The 16,132-nt window shown below is 40.7% G+C and overlaps 1 protein-coding gene across 2 annotated transcripts in view; it reads left to right on the forward strand.

Annotated features, from left to right (window-relative positions):
• The first annotated feature begins 231 nt into the window (after positions 1 to 231).
• Positions 232 to 16,132, forward strand: part of LOC129701740 (mitogen-activated protein kinase 9) — a 42,427-nt gene continuing 26,526 nt past the window's right edge. For both annotated transcript variants that reach the window (XM_055643137.1, XM_055643138.1), the window contains exons 1-2: positions 232 to 373; positions 2,699 to 2,775. The gene's annotated coding sequence lies outside the window, so the exon portion shown is untranslated. The remainder of the gene's footprint in view (positions 374 to 2,698; positions 2,776 to 16,132) is intronic.

Consider the following 16,132-nt stretch of genomic DNA (forward strand, 5'->3'; position numbering starts at 1 on the left):
CTTTTCTCCGTGACATTAACACTGAACGTGTCGTTGTGAAGACTCGCAAACGCCCTGTCGCCTCCCTCCTCATCCCATAAACCAAGTCCAAAGTTGGAGGGAGAGGTCCCGCCCCCCCCGGATCCAACGATTGGTTGTTTCCGCCTCTCTGCCGGGGTTCCAGGAGGGGAGCAGATGAAGCCCATTGGTCGCTATCGCTGTCAATCAGCGGCGCCCTACTTGCCGCCGAGGTCTGGCTCCGCTCCTGCAGTTGGTGAGGCGGCGGCGGCGGCGGCGGCGTCTGCGCGGTGACGCACCTGAGTGCTGCGGCACTGGAGCAACCATGGCACTGAGACGGTGACAGATTGTCGGCAAACACCCCTCCAGACTCACGGTTAGCTCGCTTTAAATCCCCACTCGAAGAGGACTGTCAGCTCCTCTTCGTTTATCATTGTTTACTTTTTTAAAAACTTTTGCATTTTCTTCCAGCGGATGCGCGAGGTACGTAAATAAAGTCCAGCCCGCCCTTGGTGAGGCTGCGGCCTTTCCGGCTAATTCATTAGCGGCAGCTCCGGCATGGATGGACCGCGCACTTTCCCTCTGTCGCTGCGATGGTCGGCAGCTCCACTGCCTCGCTGTTGCTGCAACAGAATCGCCGAAATACAGTGGCTGCACGTTTCGCTGCGGAGTTCCTTAAGTGTTTATCCACGAACCCCTCCCCCTTCGATCAATTGAAGTTAAGAGCGCTAAGTTACAGCAGTTAGTAACACCTTTGCTCTGCAATAATATATTTTGGTTGCATGCCCCTTTTGTACCCCGCACCTACTTCACTCTCATCGATCTATATTTAGTTTTTAAAAAAAGGTTTAAATTATGGAGATAATGTGTCTAGGTTTATTTTATGTATGTTCCAAGTTAACATTTTTAACATGAAAACACACGAGACTGCAGATAATGGAATCACGAACAAAAAATAAACTGCTGGATGAACTCAGTGGGGCAGGCAGTTTTGTGAAGGGAGACACAAATGCTGGGGTAACTCAGCAGGTCAGGCAGTATATCTAGAGAAAATAAATAGGTGAAATTTCGGCTCGAAACTCTTCTTCAGACCAATTAATTATTATGGGCATGGAATGAGTACTTTTGTAATGGGAAATTAATGGATATCTAAGTTAACAAAACCAACACATATATATATATATATATATATATGATCAACAAATTTTGCTTGAGTAACTATGAGCAAATATGGTCCCCATATCTGAGGAAGGATGTGCTGGCTCTGGAGAGGGTCCAGAGGAGGTTTACAAGAATGATTCCAGGAATGAATGGGTTTGCATGCGAGCGTTTGACAGCAGTAGCTGGAAGGTTGAGGGCGACCTAATTGAAACTCACAGAATAATGAAATATATAAATAAAGTGATTGTGGAAAGGTTGTTTCCACTGGTGGGAGAGTCTAGGACCAGAGGTCAAAGCTTCAGAATTAAAGGACGCTCTTTCAGAAAGGAGGTGAGGAGGAACTCTTTAGTTAGAGGATAGTTAATCTGTGGAACTCATTGCCACAGAGAGCTGTGGAGGCCAAGTCAGTGGATATTTTTAAAGTCGAGATCGCTAATTTCTTGATTAGAACAGGTGTCAAGGGTAATGGGGTGAAGGTGGGAAAATGGGGTCAGGAGGTATCAGCCACGATTGAATGTCGGAGTAGACTCGATGGACCGAATGGCTTAATTCTACTCCTATAAAACTTGCGAACGTAATTTTAAAGGGAACAATATGTAGTGCGAATTTAAAGAACAAAAAATCTCCTCTCTGTTTAGCAATCTATAGTATTAATTTTCCAGTAACTTTTTATAATGGGAAATTGTGTGTTTTGGTTGAATAGCTTTCACTTGTAATCTTTGGAAAGCTTTATTCAGGCCTCTAAAAGCTAGTCTGAGCTAAAGTTCCAGGTTATGGATGGGAAAAGGAAGAAATCCAGGTCTAGGCTGAAATTATTTGAGAATTATAGCTGTTGACTATTAAAGGGGAAATTACACCCAACTATCTTCAGATTTATGTTTATCATTATGTATTGATCGTAGAAAAATTACAACACAAGTTATTTCACTTATGTCATTGCCAATCAAAAGGATATACTCGTCAAGTCTTTAATGATCCTATGTACTGACAATGAAATTCTTATTTATAGCACCCTTATGAGTTCCCCACCACCATGAAGCGTTGTCAAATTTGTATGGTCATGGCATCTTAGATGTAATGTTTACGTATAATCAGATGACCTTTTTTACATTCATGATTTTCTGTTCATAAAAGTGAATCCTTTGCATTTTTATTATCTTACTGTATATATTTTGAATGAATATTGAAATCCTTATAAAACATGTATTTGGAGATTGTTAGCGGAGTTGAAAAATATATTCACGTTGTGAGGAAAGATAAAAATTGCTGATTTTTTTAGTGCATTTGTATTTCATGTTTGGAGATTATTTTCACTGGCTAGTATTATTTTGTGATACGGTTCGTTTTCATGCAATGATACTTTGTCAAAGTGATTTGAGAGCAATTTTAATGATATTTAAGAATACTTGTATAAATGTTTGGAAAGAGTTGAGAAATATTTGAAACTGCAACTGCAGGACAATTTTAATACTAAAATGCCACACAGCTAAATAGAATCAGCACCATAATGTTTTGTGCTTTTTCTCTGTTTAATTTAAAGGAAACAAAGTAAAAGAGCACCAGTTATTTGAGAAGTGCGTGAAGGGTATAAATGTACAGATGATCCTGGATCAACAGGTAACCAAAAACCTGAAAGAGTACTGGGAAAACATCATGGGGAAATTATTGATGTGCATTGCTTCTCAGACTGGTTTTGGTGAATTACAGCACAATTACTTGATCTATTTTTTTTTTGTTCTATTGACTTGGGTATCCCTTCACCATTGATTAGAAAAGACTCCAGTCCTATAATAATTTGGTGGAAACTGAACTATTCAGTGTTAACATAATTTTGAACCACACACCAGCAACAGGTTATGATGTGCCAGAATATTCAATTAAAAAATAATTTTAATTTAAGATAGTAATATTTTTTATTTCATTAAATGGAGTAAGATTCTCTAGAGATACAGTGCGGAAAAAGGCCCTTTGGGCCTCTAAGTCCGATCACCTCGTACACTAGCACTATCTTACACATTAGAAAAGATGTACAATATTTACCAAAGTCAATTACATACAAACCTATACGTCTTTGGAGTGGGGGCGGTAACTGGAGCACCCAGAGAAAACCCACATGGTCACAGGGAGAACATACAAACTCCGTACAGACAGCACCCATAATCAAGATCGAACCTTTGACTGGCGCTGTAAGGCAGCAGCTCTACCGCTGCGCCACTGTTCCACCATCTTGCTTAGTTTAAAACTTTCTTATTTGAGGTTGCTGTAATCACAAAAAAAGAATGATAAAATTGTTATGTCGCATGTTATAGCAAATTCAGTGGCACGATCCACTGAATTTGTACCAGTTCTTTGTGGAACAGACTTGCCAATACCAATTTACCTCATTTACTCCAGGTATTCCCTCAAGTGCCTATCCAATTTCCTTTTGAAACCACTGACACTGTTTCCTTCCTTCTAGGCAATGAATTCCAGTGTCTATCCTGCCTATGTAAAAGATAGATGTTCTTCATATTTCTCTTATCCCCAACCCCCATACCATTAGTCCATCATTGTAAATGTCTTTTGTTTCATAACCTGTCTACTGATGGGAACTGCTTCTCTTTATTTCCCATCCAAGTCTGTCATATCTTAAATTGGATTTCTGAAATCTGATGATTATAGCATAGATTTTTGGATTGCTTGGTGCAAATCAAATTTAAATATTGTTTATGCAGCAAAGCTAGTAACCATTTAAATTTAATGGAGACATTTACAAAGAGCAAATATCTTGGATTTTAAAAATGATTGAAAATAATATCTATACTGTATAACTATGCTGTTTTTTGAACTAAACCACAATCATTTGAAGTAAAATGGAAAAATGCAGTGTTAACTACCTGGCAACCAAGTTTAGATTTTAGTAGCATTTTGCATGTGGTATAATATATGCATTCAAATTAATAAATTGAGAATAAAGCAAAAGCCCATAAATTTATACTGGGATGTAAATGTTGAGAGAGTGATTGCTTTTGGGAGATTTGGGTAAGGGCGAACAATAATGCAGCAAAAAGTACAGCTTTAAATTTATATATATTTTTTCTATACAGGCACTTGTTTATTTTGCTGCTACAGGTTCTCCCCAGAAAGTTTGACATATGTACAACCTGCACAGATGAATAAGCATTTGGGAGACCGGTGGGAGAAATTTGCATCTTCAGTCATGTCGGTCCTCAGTTTGCAGAAATAGCTGGATTATTGAGTTAAGCGCCCTAGTTTAACACGTTGACCTTGATTGGCCGATGTTTTATCTAAATATATTGCCTGGTAGCTGCTTTTCCCACATTCAAAATGTTTCATGTTATGAACAGTTCTCCCGAATGGAAGCCTGACATAATCTGGGGAGTATCTATTTATTCAGTTCTTTTGTGAATACTCTAGACAAAACTGGTTCAGGGTTTTGCGACCTGTCAAAGATTTCACGGGGCAGCACTTCTCCAGCATGCAATTGTTGGCCTTAAGTCCCAGTGTCTGGGATACTTCAGAGCGGCAACGCAGCCCACCACATTTCTGATCAGGTGTGTGTGATTCTAGATGGGCCAGTGAGAGTTGTCCCCATATTTTTGCATAGTTTGATTTAACATGAAGTACATAATAATGATTTAGTATGAATTTTGCCAGACCAAATGATTATCTTTGAACTGTTTAATGGGGTGAAAGTTTTCATAGATGATAGAACATAGAGAAGAGATGATGTTGCTCTGAAGTTCATTCAGCTTTTACTCTGGATATATTTATTCATCACATCAGTGGTCTTTATGTCCTCAAAGTTGATTTTTTTAAATTGATTGATGACAGATTTGTGTACATAATTGTCAGCCAGGATGTTTATTTATTGCTGGTTGGTTTTGTATCTCAAGTTTATGTGAATCCACTGTCATCTGGCATTTTAACTTGAGATACCATGATATTATTTTGCAATCTTGTACAGGACAGAGGCATGTGAGAGGCTAGAAGTTGGTATGGTGGGTGGTGTGGGATAGGTTAGCGGACAGGATAGGCAGGTGAAAGGGGAGAGCGAGGAAGGAAGGTTAGTTTAAACTGCACAAATTTTAATGCAAGGAGCCTGACGAGTAAGACAGATGAGCTTAGGGCATGGATAGGTACGAGCGACTGGGACGTTGTAGCCATGACTGAAACCTGGTTAAGGGAGGGGCAGGATTGGTAGCTCAATGTTCCGGGGTACAGGACAGACGAGTGAGGGAAAAAGAGGAGGGGGGGGGGGGGGGGTTGCATTGTTGGTTCTGGAGGATATCATGGCAGTGGTCAGAGGTGACATTATGGGCGGTTTGTCTTGTGAGGCTATATGGGTGGAGCTGAGGGATGATCACCTTGTTGGGGGTGTACTACAGACCCCCAGAATAGTAAACGAGAATTAGACGAACAAATATGCCAGGAGATTGCAGACAGCTGCAGGTCAAATAAGGTTGTTGTAGTAGGGGATTTTAACTTTCCCAATATAGACTGGAAAAATCAGAGTGTGAAGGGTTTAAATGGGGTACAATTCATCAAAAGTGTTCAGGAGAGTTTTCTTTAACAGTATGTAGAGGCCCCCCACTTGTGAGAGGGCAACGCTGGATCTAGTATTGGGAAATTGGGAAGGGCAAGTTATAGAAGTGTTTGAGGAGGGGCCTTTTGGGACCAGTGACCACAGTTCGATTATGTTTAAGATAGTTATGGATAGGGACGAAGAGAGTCCACATGTTAATATGCTTATTATTAGTTTATTAGTTGTCCTTAAATACAGGAGAGGTGCCGGAAGACTGGAGGGTGGCAAATGTTGTGCGTCTTTTCACAAAGGGCTACAGGAAAATGCTGGGAACTATAAGATAGTTATGGATAGGGACGAAGAGAGTCCACATGTTAATATGCTTAACTGGGGTAAGGCCAACTTTGTGGGTACGAGAGAAGGTCTCGCTCAAGTTGACTGGAACAGGTTATTTAAGGGGAAAGGAACATCGGCCAAGTGGGATGTTTTTAAATGTGTGCTGACGAAAGCTCAGGATATGTACGTCCCCATTATAGTAAAGGGCAAAGCAGGCAAACATAAGGAAGCTTGGCTGACATGGGAAAATGAAGCCTTAGTCAAAAACAAGAAGGATGCATGGGACAGGTATAGGCAGCTCTGTATTTACCGAGGAGAAAGAGTAGGATGGAGGAAATTGGAGCAGTCACTGTAAGTGTTTTGAAGAAGTCCGTGTTACTGTCGAAGAAGTACTGAAGGTACTATCGTGTATGAAGGTAGACAAATCTCCAGGGCCTGATCAGATATATTCAAGGACATTGCGGGAAACTAGCAAGGAAATTGCGGGAGCCCTGGTTGAAATTTATTAGTTGTCCTTAAATACAGGAGAGGTGCCGGAAGACTGGAGGGTGGCAAATGTTGTGCGTCTTTTCACAAAGGGCTACAGGAAAATGCTGGGAACTATACGCCGGTGAGCTTAACATCTGTAGTTGGAAAGTTACTCTAGAGTATTCTGAGGAATAGGTTGTACAGGCATTTGGATGGGCAAGGGCTGATTAGGGACAATCAGCATGGTTTTCTTACGTGGGAGGTCATGTCTCACGAATCTGGTTGATTTTTTTGAAGACGTGACCAAAAAGGTCGTTGAGGGCAGAGTTGATGTTGTGCACATGGATTAGTAAGGCATTTGACAAGGTTCCGCATGGTAGGCTGCTCTGGAAGGTTAGATCGCATGGGATCCAAGGAGAGATAGCTGAATGGATAGCAAATTGGCTCCATGGAAGGAAGGGTGATGATGGAAGGTTGCTTCTCAGACTGGAGGCCTGTGACTAGTGGTGTGCCTCAGAGTTCGGTGCTGGGCCCGTTACTGTTTGTCATCGACATCAATGATTTGGAAGAGAACATACAGGGCAAGATTAGCAAGTTTGCTGATGATACAAAAGTGAGTGTTTTTTGCGGATAGCCCAGAGTCAAGAGTGTTTTATTGTCATATGTCCCAGGTAGAACAAGATAGAAAAATTTGGTTAAAATGCACTTGGTCAGATTTTAATAAAGGCCATTTTTATATACTTTGGTTTCATCATGTAGAAATTACTGCATTGTTTATTCACAGTCCCCCCCCCCCCATTTCAGGGCACCATAATGTTTGGGACACAGCAATGTCATGTAAATGAAAGTAATCATGTTTAGTATTTTGGTGCAAATGTGTATTTTTACAATACTGGAGAGATTTTGAAGAACAAGATTATTATTGTTTTTTTTACACCAATACACTGTTTTAACAAAAATCTACCCATCATGTGAAACCTTATAAATAACAGATATAAATTAGATAACTTCAAGATTGATAGTCCAAAACGTTTTTAATGACATCATTTTATCACCAATTTGGATACAAAAATGACATTAAAAACGGTCACAACGACTGTTATCGGGGTCGGTACCTCCACAAGTTAAACCACGGAGGCTCCAAACCGCTAATGCTTTTCAAAAACCCAACGAGGTATCCTATGGTAGTAGCAGTTTTTGGACGAGATAATTATTTTTTCTTATTGTCCAATTTAATATATCAAAAACATCCTGGTGTCAAAAACGCAACGACCGTTTACGATATATTTTCCAACTTTTTAAAATCAATGAAAAATATTAGTTGGACATAAACTGGTCATCAAACCTAAGAACTGAGCCAATCTTCAATTTGGCAACACACTGTCTATTGTTTACCTTTCGTACGGACCAAGTCGCTAACTTCATTCCTTCGTGTCATCTTCGGGTAGCTCCCCAACGACCGTTACGGAGACATTGTACTTAATAAAAAATCAGCCCAAATCAAACGTTCTGATGAATCATTGGCCATTATAGAGCTCAAAATATAGCTCAAATCAATAAGGTACCGTTTAGATCACATTGGTGAAAATGTTTGCTTTTCACTAATAATGTAACATTTGTTTTCTGGGACGTACGTTTGTGTATGATGTGTAATGCGCATTGCAGTGTTCACTCAGATGGATGCAGTATTCTACTACATGATCAGGTGAATGAAGTGGAAATGGTGTTTGCAATTTTATTGTTCCATGTGGTATTCATAAACGTAGAAACATAGAAATTAGGTGCAGGAGTAGGCCATTCGGCCCTTCGAGCCTGCACCGCCATTCAATATGATCATGGCTGATCATCCAACTCAGTATCCCGTACCTGCCTTCTCTCCATCCCCTCTGATCCCCTTAGCCACAAGGGCCACATCTAACTCCCTCTTAAATATAGCCAATGAACTGGCCTCAACTACCCTCTGTGGCAGAGTTCCAGAGATTCACCACTCTCTGTGTGAAAAAAGTTTTTCTCATCTCGGTTTTAAAGGATTTCCCCCTTATCCTTAAGCTGTGACCCCTTGTCCTGGACTTCCCCAACATTGCGAACAATCTTCTTGCATCTAGCCTGTCCAACCCCTTAAGAATTTTGTAAGTTTCTTTAAGATCCCCTCTCAATCTCCTAAATTCTAGAGAGTATAAACCAAGTCTATCCAGTCTTTCTTCATAAGACAGTCCTGACATCCCAGGAATCAGTCTGGTGAACCTTCTCTGCACTCCCTCTATGGCAATAATGTCCTTCCTCAGATTTGGAGACCAAAACTGTACGCAATACTCCAGGTGTGGTCTCACCAAGACCCTGTACAACTGCAGTAGAACCTCCCTGCTCCTATACTCAAATCCTTTTGCTATGAAAGCTAACATACCATTCGCTTTCTTCACTGCCTGCTGCACCTGCATGCCTACTTTCAATGACTGGTGTACCATGACACCCAGGTCTCGCTGCATCTCCCCTTTTCCTAATCGGACACCATTTAGATAATAGTCTGCTTTCCTGTTTTTGCCACCAAAATGGATAACCTCACATTTATCCACATTATACTGCATTTGCCAAACATTTGCCCACTCACCCAGCCTATCTAAGTCACCTTGCAGTCTCCTAGCATCCTCCTCATAGCTAACACTGCCCCCCAGCTTAGTGTCATCCGCAAACTTGGAGATATTGCCTTCAATTCCCTCATCCAGATCATTAATATATATTGTAAATAGCTGGGGTCCCAGCACTGAGCCTTGCGGTAGCCCACTAGTCACTGCCCGCCATTGTGAAAAGGACCCGTTTACTCCTACTCTTTGCTTCCTGTTTGCCAGCCAGTTCTCTATCCACATCAATACTGAACCCCCAATGCCGTGTGCTTTAAGTTTGTATAGAAAGGAATAAGAAATACCTGCACTTACTGTGCCAACCAGGTGGACACGTGACAACGTAACACAACATGAATTTGTGTATTTTGATGCCATTTTTGGAAACATGCCATCAATATGCTATCTTTTCTTATATTTTTGTTGATACCATGTTAGTCATGAATCCAATAATGTGCTTGTCAACCTTTTTGAAGGAATTTGATATTTGACTCCCTTTCGTTGGACATTTTTGTGTGCAGTATTGTAAAAAGACACATATCCTTTTAGTTTAGATAGAGCATCTTGTCAGCATGGATGGCACGGCCTGTCCCACTTACTCGACTCCCGTCATAGGTCGTTGCAGGTCGCCGAAAAATTTCAACATGCGACCAGAACAAGGTACGAATCTTTGGGTGACTACTCGCGACCATACAGGCTTCACCCCGGTGTCGCCTGTCTGGTCGTGAGTTGTCGTCTCAGTCGCCCAAAGAGTCGTAGCGTCTTTCTGGTCGCCGCTGAATTTTCAACATGTTGAACATTTTTGGCGACCTGCAACGACGTATGACGGGTACTAACATTCGGCATAAAAGTCACGCAAGTGGGACACGCCCGTAAGGCTGAAAGGCCTGTTTCCGTGCCATGTGACTCTAGGTCTGTATTGAAGACACTTCATTAACAACACCAACGGATTACACAGTACTCATAAAATGAGAGGATTTTTCTTTTGATTTGGGATGTGAAAACGTGATCCAATGCCTTGACTGAGGTTTCGGCAAAAGTCTGCTCTGTCTAGGCAAGACCTCCTTGCTTTTCTACTCCAACCCCTTTGCAACAAAGTCTGTAATTACCATAATTTTATTAGTTTAAAAAACAGTTATAGAAAGAGATCGGACTGTCCACAAGTTAGTCCTGGATCCTAAACTAAGAAAATAATAGCCCCCCTTAAGTTGGGTGAGTTTTTTAATGAATATTTCTCACCAGTATTTTTTGTGGATAAAGTCAGGAAAGCTGGGAATACAAGAATGAAAACAATGATGTTGTGAAACATCCTGAGCTTATGAAAAGGAAGGTGTTGATTGTGTTGAGTCATGAAAGTAGATAAGTCTTCCAAGCGTGATCAAGTCTCTCCTAAGATGTTGTGAGAAGTAAGAAGAAATTGCAGGTGCCCAGGCAGAGTTGTTTTAATCTTCCTTGGCTGCGAGTGAGGGTCTAGAAGTCTGGCGTGTGGTTAATGTGCCTTTATTTAATAAGAACTGCAAGGACAAGCCAGGGAACCACAGACTGGTGGGCTTAAAATTACTGGTGGTAAAATTACTGGAGGGGATTCTGGGGAATGGGATCTATCTGCATGTAGAAAGGCAGAGGGCTGAATCTGGATAGAAGCCATAGCTTTGTGCATGTCAAATTGTCTCGCAAATTTGAGTTTTTTGATCATAATCATTGAAGATGATCACGGAGAACCCCCTACGGCCACGTGGAGAACGTACAAACTCCGCACAGACAGCACCTGTAATCGTGATTGACCCGGATCTCTGGCGCTGCAAGCACTATAAGGCAGCAAGTCTACTGCTACGCCATCATGCCGCACAACTTCAGTATCAATTTAGTGCCCAACTAAGTAACTGAGAAGTGGGCAGTGAGCCACTTTCTTGAAACATTGTAGTAATTTGCTTGAAAGCACCCCTACAGTGGTGCAGGGTGGGGAGTTCTTGTATTGGTCCCAGTGGTCAATTTATTTCCAAGTCAGGGGGACATGCAACTTGCAGGGTGATCTACAGATAGTGGTTTTCCATGCACCTACTACCTATATATCCTTCGGACTAAAGGTTGCAGGTTTGAGGGGGTGTGTTGGACTACCTTGGTGAGTAATGGCAGTGCTTGTCAAATTGTCTGATACCCTAATGCTGGTAGTGAAGGGACAAATACATAAAATGGTGAAAAGGTTCTTTTTCACGCTTGTGTCAAGTTCTTAAACATTGTTGGAATCCGCCTCAACCAGGCAAGTGATGCAGCATCTCTGGATAAAAGGAATAGGTGACATTTTGTGTCAGAGTCCATCTTTAGACTGAAATATCTGTTGGGGTTGGGGGGGGGGGGGGGGGGGGGGGGGGGGTGTTGACTGTAGGTGAGAAACGACCATAACAAAACAAGGCTGGTAATAAATAACCTCGGGAAGGGTGGATTCAATAATGGCCCCTTTGTTGGATGTGCCAAGGGCAGATGCGCCATGGGCAGGGATACTGAAATGCGAACAGTGGAACCAGTAGGATGACCTGGTGATGAGGGGGGGGGGGGGGGGGGGGGGGGGGGGGGGGGGGGGGGGGGGGGGGGGAGGGGGGGAGGGAGGAAGAAATACAGGAGTTACTTAAAATTGGAGACATCAATATTCATACTGCTGGGTTGTAAGCTGTCCAAGCGAATGGTGTTCCTCGAATTAGTTCATTAATATCATGCCTTCTTCACCACCCTATCTACTTGTCAGGCCACTTTCAGGGCACTGAGGTCTTGAACCCCAAGGTCTCTGTGTTCATCAGAATTCCTTAGCTCCTTGGCTGAGAAATTTGAATTATGACTTAAAATGTTTCCTTTTGTTTTGAAAGTCTTTATTGTTTCTGTTTCATGAGCCATGCAGCAATTGAGTTTCACATCTTACATCATCGTAGAGTTGAACGAAGTATTCCTGTACGGATCTTTACAAATTCTCACCACTTCTATGTTGTAATGTTTTGACATCTTCCAATATCTCCACATTGCACAACTTTGTAATTCTGTGCTTCCCCTGCAGATTTTTTGCTTTATCTCCTCTTGATGATGTATTGAATCTCCTGCAGGAGTATGACAACGTCCTTCTTTCTTGAATTAAATGGATTATATCCTTAATAGGGCAGCACAGTGGTACAGCAGTAGAGTTTCTGCCTTATAACGCCAGAGACTTGGGTTCATAAATTCATAAGTGATAGGAGCAGAATTAGGCCGTTCGGCCCAAGTCTACTCCGCCATTCAATCATGGCTGATCTATCTCTTCTCCTCAATCCCATTCTCCTGCCTTCTCCCCATAACCCCTGACACCTGTACTAATCAAGAATCTATCTATCTATGCCTTAAAAATATCCATTGACTGTCTGTGGCAATGAATACCACAGATTCACCACACTCTGACTAAAGACATTCCCCCTGCTCTCCGTCCTAAATGAACATCCTTTATTCCTCTGGTTCTTTTAAAGTTTTTTTTTTAAGACAGTTAAATAATCTTAGAATATTTGAGTATGATTTGGAAATCATGGTTTGTGCAATATCGAAGTTAAAATCTCAAGGACGCAATACGGATAGATGACGAGAAAAGGATTTCAAAGGCACAACTTTCATTGGCTTGTTTTTATAAAAAGGTATCTGTTGCTTATGCCAAGCATTAACAGTTTCAGAGATTTGTGCTCCTCTTTGCTTAAACTTTGTGCGGAAATGTTGACATTTTTCTTTAAGTGACAAAACGTTCCCAATGCATAATCCCATGCATAAGTTGCCAATTTCCTCCCAGCCATTGCTGGTGTTTCGTTGCCTGCACTCCTCTGCTGGAGTCCTTGTGGTCCAGCATGGGAAAGTGCATTTGCAGAAATTCCACACACCTTATGGTGAAAAATATATTTGGATAACCGGGACCATATTGGACGGATCACGGTAGTCTTTATTTTAATTGATGTTAACAATTGAAGGATTGAGGTGATATTTTATATTTTTAGTGTTTTTAATGTTTGTGTTAAACAACAACTAAACAGGGTTGTTTAGCTATTTTAAATACTTTGGGATGTGGATATGGATCCATTTAGATGTTAGCAGGTGTTTAATTCCCTCAATCACGGCTCCTAACGCTATTTTTAACAAAGCATTTCTTACGATTCTTTTATGAAGACAGCCCCAGTTTGTTATGTTCCCAATGTAATGTTGAATTGAATCACCTTTGCATCATCTAAGGCTTTGATAATGTTCTTGAATCAGGGTCATCTAACTGAGGCTTAATTTATAATTCATGCTGCTTTTGCAATTCTGCTTTTTGAGCCTTTATTGTGTAGATACGGTTTGGGATTCCATATGATTTTAACGTGCTTTACATTTTTGATGATTGAGGATTTGAACCATTGGTGTCTCCCATCCTTTACTCTTTGAGACTCATGTTGGGAATTCAAGCCCCTCAAATAATTCATCAGCGGATTCTAGCTATTGCCATCTGTGCATTCAAAAGCTATTAAAGGGCTATGGGCCAAGGCCTGATGCAGACCATAATATTCTGTCAGCATATATTTTAAGAATGATCAAAGCAAGATATATGGGATAATTTGCTTGAACCATTTATGGGATCCTATCGTGGTAGTTACATTGTTAAAACAGTTAAAAAATTTATTTTCAGGGTGGAATGTATTCATGTTTCAGTTTTCATAAATGTATGTGCTTTACCAAATATGAAATTTAACGACTGACGTGTTTGTATTACCCCTCCGCACCTGCCTGAAGTTATCTGCAAACTCAGTTTGCCTCCACGTGGTTTATGCATGAAGCACTAAATTTCAGACATGCACCTATAAAAGTGAACAATTGGCGGGTTTGGGCCACTTACAGTTTAGAGGAAGATTATGCTGGGGGGGGGGGGGGGGGTGGGGTGGGGGGAGAAGGGGGAGAGGGGGAGGCAGTTGAGAATTCAGATGAATAAGCAATTTGAAGGTTTGGACCATGCACGTTGGGAAACCGGGTAGGTACTATTTGGTAGTGAGTTAATCTGCTGCTTGGGCTGAAAACCATAGATGAGCATGAAAGGACTGTCTGCGTAAGATTCCTTTTTCATCCTTTATAACATGAGATCATAACTGTAGAGAACATAAATTTTAAACCAGCTGTTTGACTGCTGAAGCCTTCTGCAAAAAGTGAAGACTACTGAAAGATATAAAACAGTTTAATAAAGATAGGTGGGTCCTCAAGCTTTCTGTGACAGTAAATCCTATCCTTTCATCCATAATACATAGCTGAGGTAAAAAGGTGGAAAATTCTTGTCTTTTTAGTAATTTGTTTTTCCTTTTTGCCCAGTAATTGTATGTCTGACAATACAATATCTGGCAATCACTCCTGTTGTGCCAGAATTGATTTCCTTTATCCCTCATTTAGCTGCCTGCAATTTATTAGTAAGTAATCTACAATGGAAATGTGACACCGTCGTGTGACATGTGAAATGAAGTGACATTCCTGGTACATTTCTAAGTATAGGCTGTTGGAAAACCTTGCTTTGGCGTGGAAAAAATAATTGGGTCCAATGAATTCCCCTGTTGTGCTTAAGTTATGAGAACTATAAATACATTAGCTATTTTTACCTATATGTGTAATCTTTACATTTTCAACCTTTATATTTGTGAGTGCGGTACATCAATTCCAAGTTAGCGATGGATACCTGGCATTTAGCAGTTGCATTTGCACATTACCAATGATAATTTCAGTTGAGCATGAATAAAAATGAGGTGACAATTTAACTCCTCTGAGAAGCATCTCATGATTTGTCTTGCTACCAGCCAGAAATAGCTTTTGCTAAACCTAAGACATTTTTAACATGGTCGTATGTTGTATTTCAACAACTTCCTGGAAAATGTTTCTTCCTTAAACTTCACAACGGTACAACCATTTTTTCCCCCTTCTTTATTCTCTAGGTGTGAGCAGTGCTGGCAAGATGCATTTATTGCTTCTGCTGCATGCCTAATAGTTTGCTGGCATGGGATAAGCTGTCACATGGGCTTGAAGAATGTCAGTGAACCCATTTTATGGTTTGTCACAATAAAATAACTTTAATAGAAACATAGAAAATAGGTGCAGGAGTAGGCCATTCGGCCCTTCGAGCCTGCACCGCCATTCAATATGATCATGGCTGATCATCCAACTCAGTATCCTGTACCTGCCATCTCTCCATACCTCCTGATCCCTTTAGCCACATCTAACTCCCTCTTAAATATAGCCAATGCTCTAATGCTCTAGAATTTTTGGTACTTGCACATAGGAAATACATCTTGTGCTTTTTATTTACTTTTACGTAAACATTGGAAGAATACATTTTATTCCATATCATACATTTTTGAGTCGGGATTTGTGAATTTGAAAAGAAGAATTTCAGTCATAACACAGGTATAAGATAACTATGCCCTTCCGGTTGCTCTAACCAGTTCTGTGAAGTTTTCCTGCAGCATCAAGCTTTTCTCCTCGCCATCAAATGAAAAATAAATTGTTTCAAAATTCAAGATAAAAACAACAGTGCACTCGGTTATGATGTTTTGAAGTTAACTCCGTTAAGTATCCGGGGAGATAAAGAGAATGTGGAGGAAAATATACTTTTAGCTGACTATATAAGAAATATAATAGAGGATGCGGTAGGGTGATAATTCATCTTGCAATTGTACCTTGTCCATCCAAGCTTTTTCAGGAAGGACCTTCTCAATTTATTTTATTTGAATCAGATAACTGTTCTTCCATTGCTATGAATACTTGTTTCTCCTCCCAAATGGTAAACATTGGATTCAAACTGTAAGATTATTGGCATTTAATCCTTCTTACTTAAATTTACATACAGAGCCAGCACAGAAATTGGTCATTCAGCTGAACTAGCCCCCACCCCACCCCACCAGATATTTATTCATTATCTGACTTTGTCAAATAATAGCCCAGCCATAAATATAGCTGTGCCATTTGCTGCAACGGTTTCATAGTAATTTCACATTGTGAGTAAAAAATGGTTTGTCTT

The sequence above is a fragment of the Leucoraja erinacea genome, chromosome 11 (genome assembly GCF_028641065.1).
Source record: "Leucoraja erinacea ecotype New England chromosome 11, Leri_hhj_1, whole genome shotgun sequence".
In the NCBI taxonomy this organism is placed as follows: domain Eukaryota; kingdom Metazoa; phylum Chordata; class Chondrichthyes; order Rajiformes; family Rajidae; genus Leucoraja; species Leucoraja erinaceus.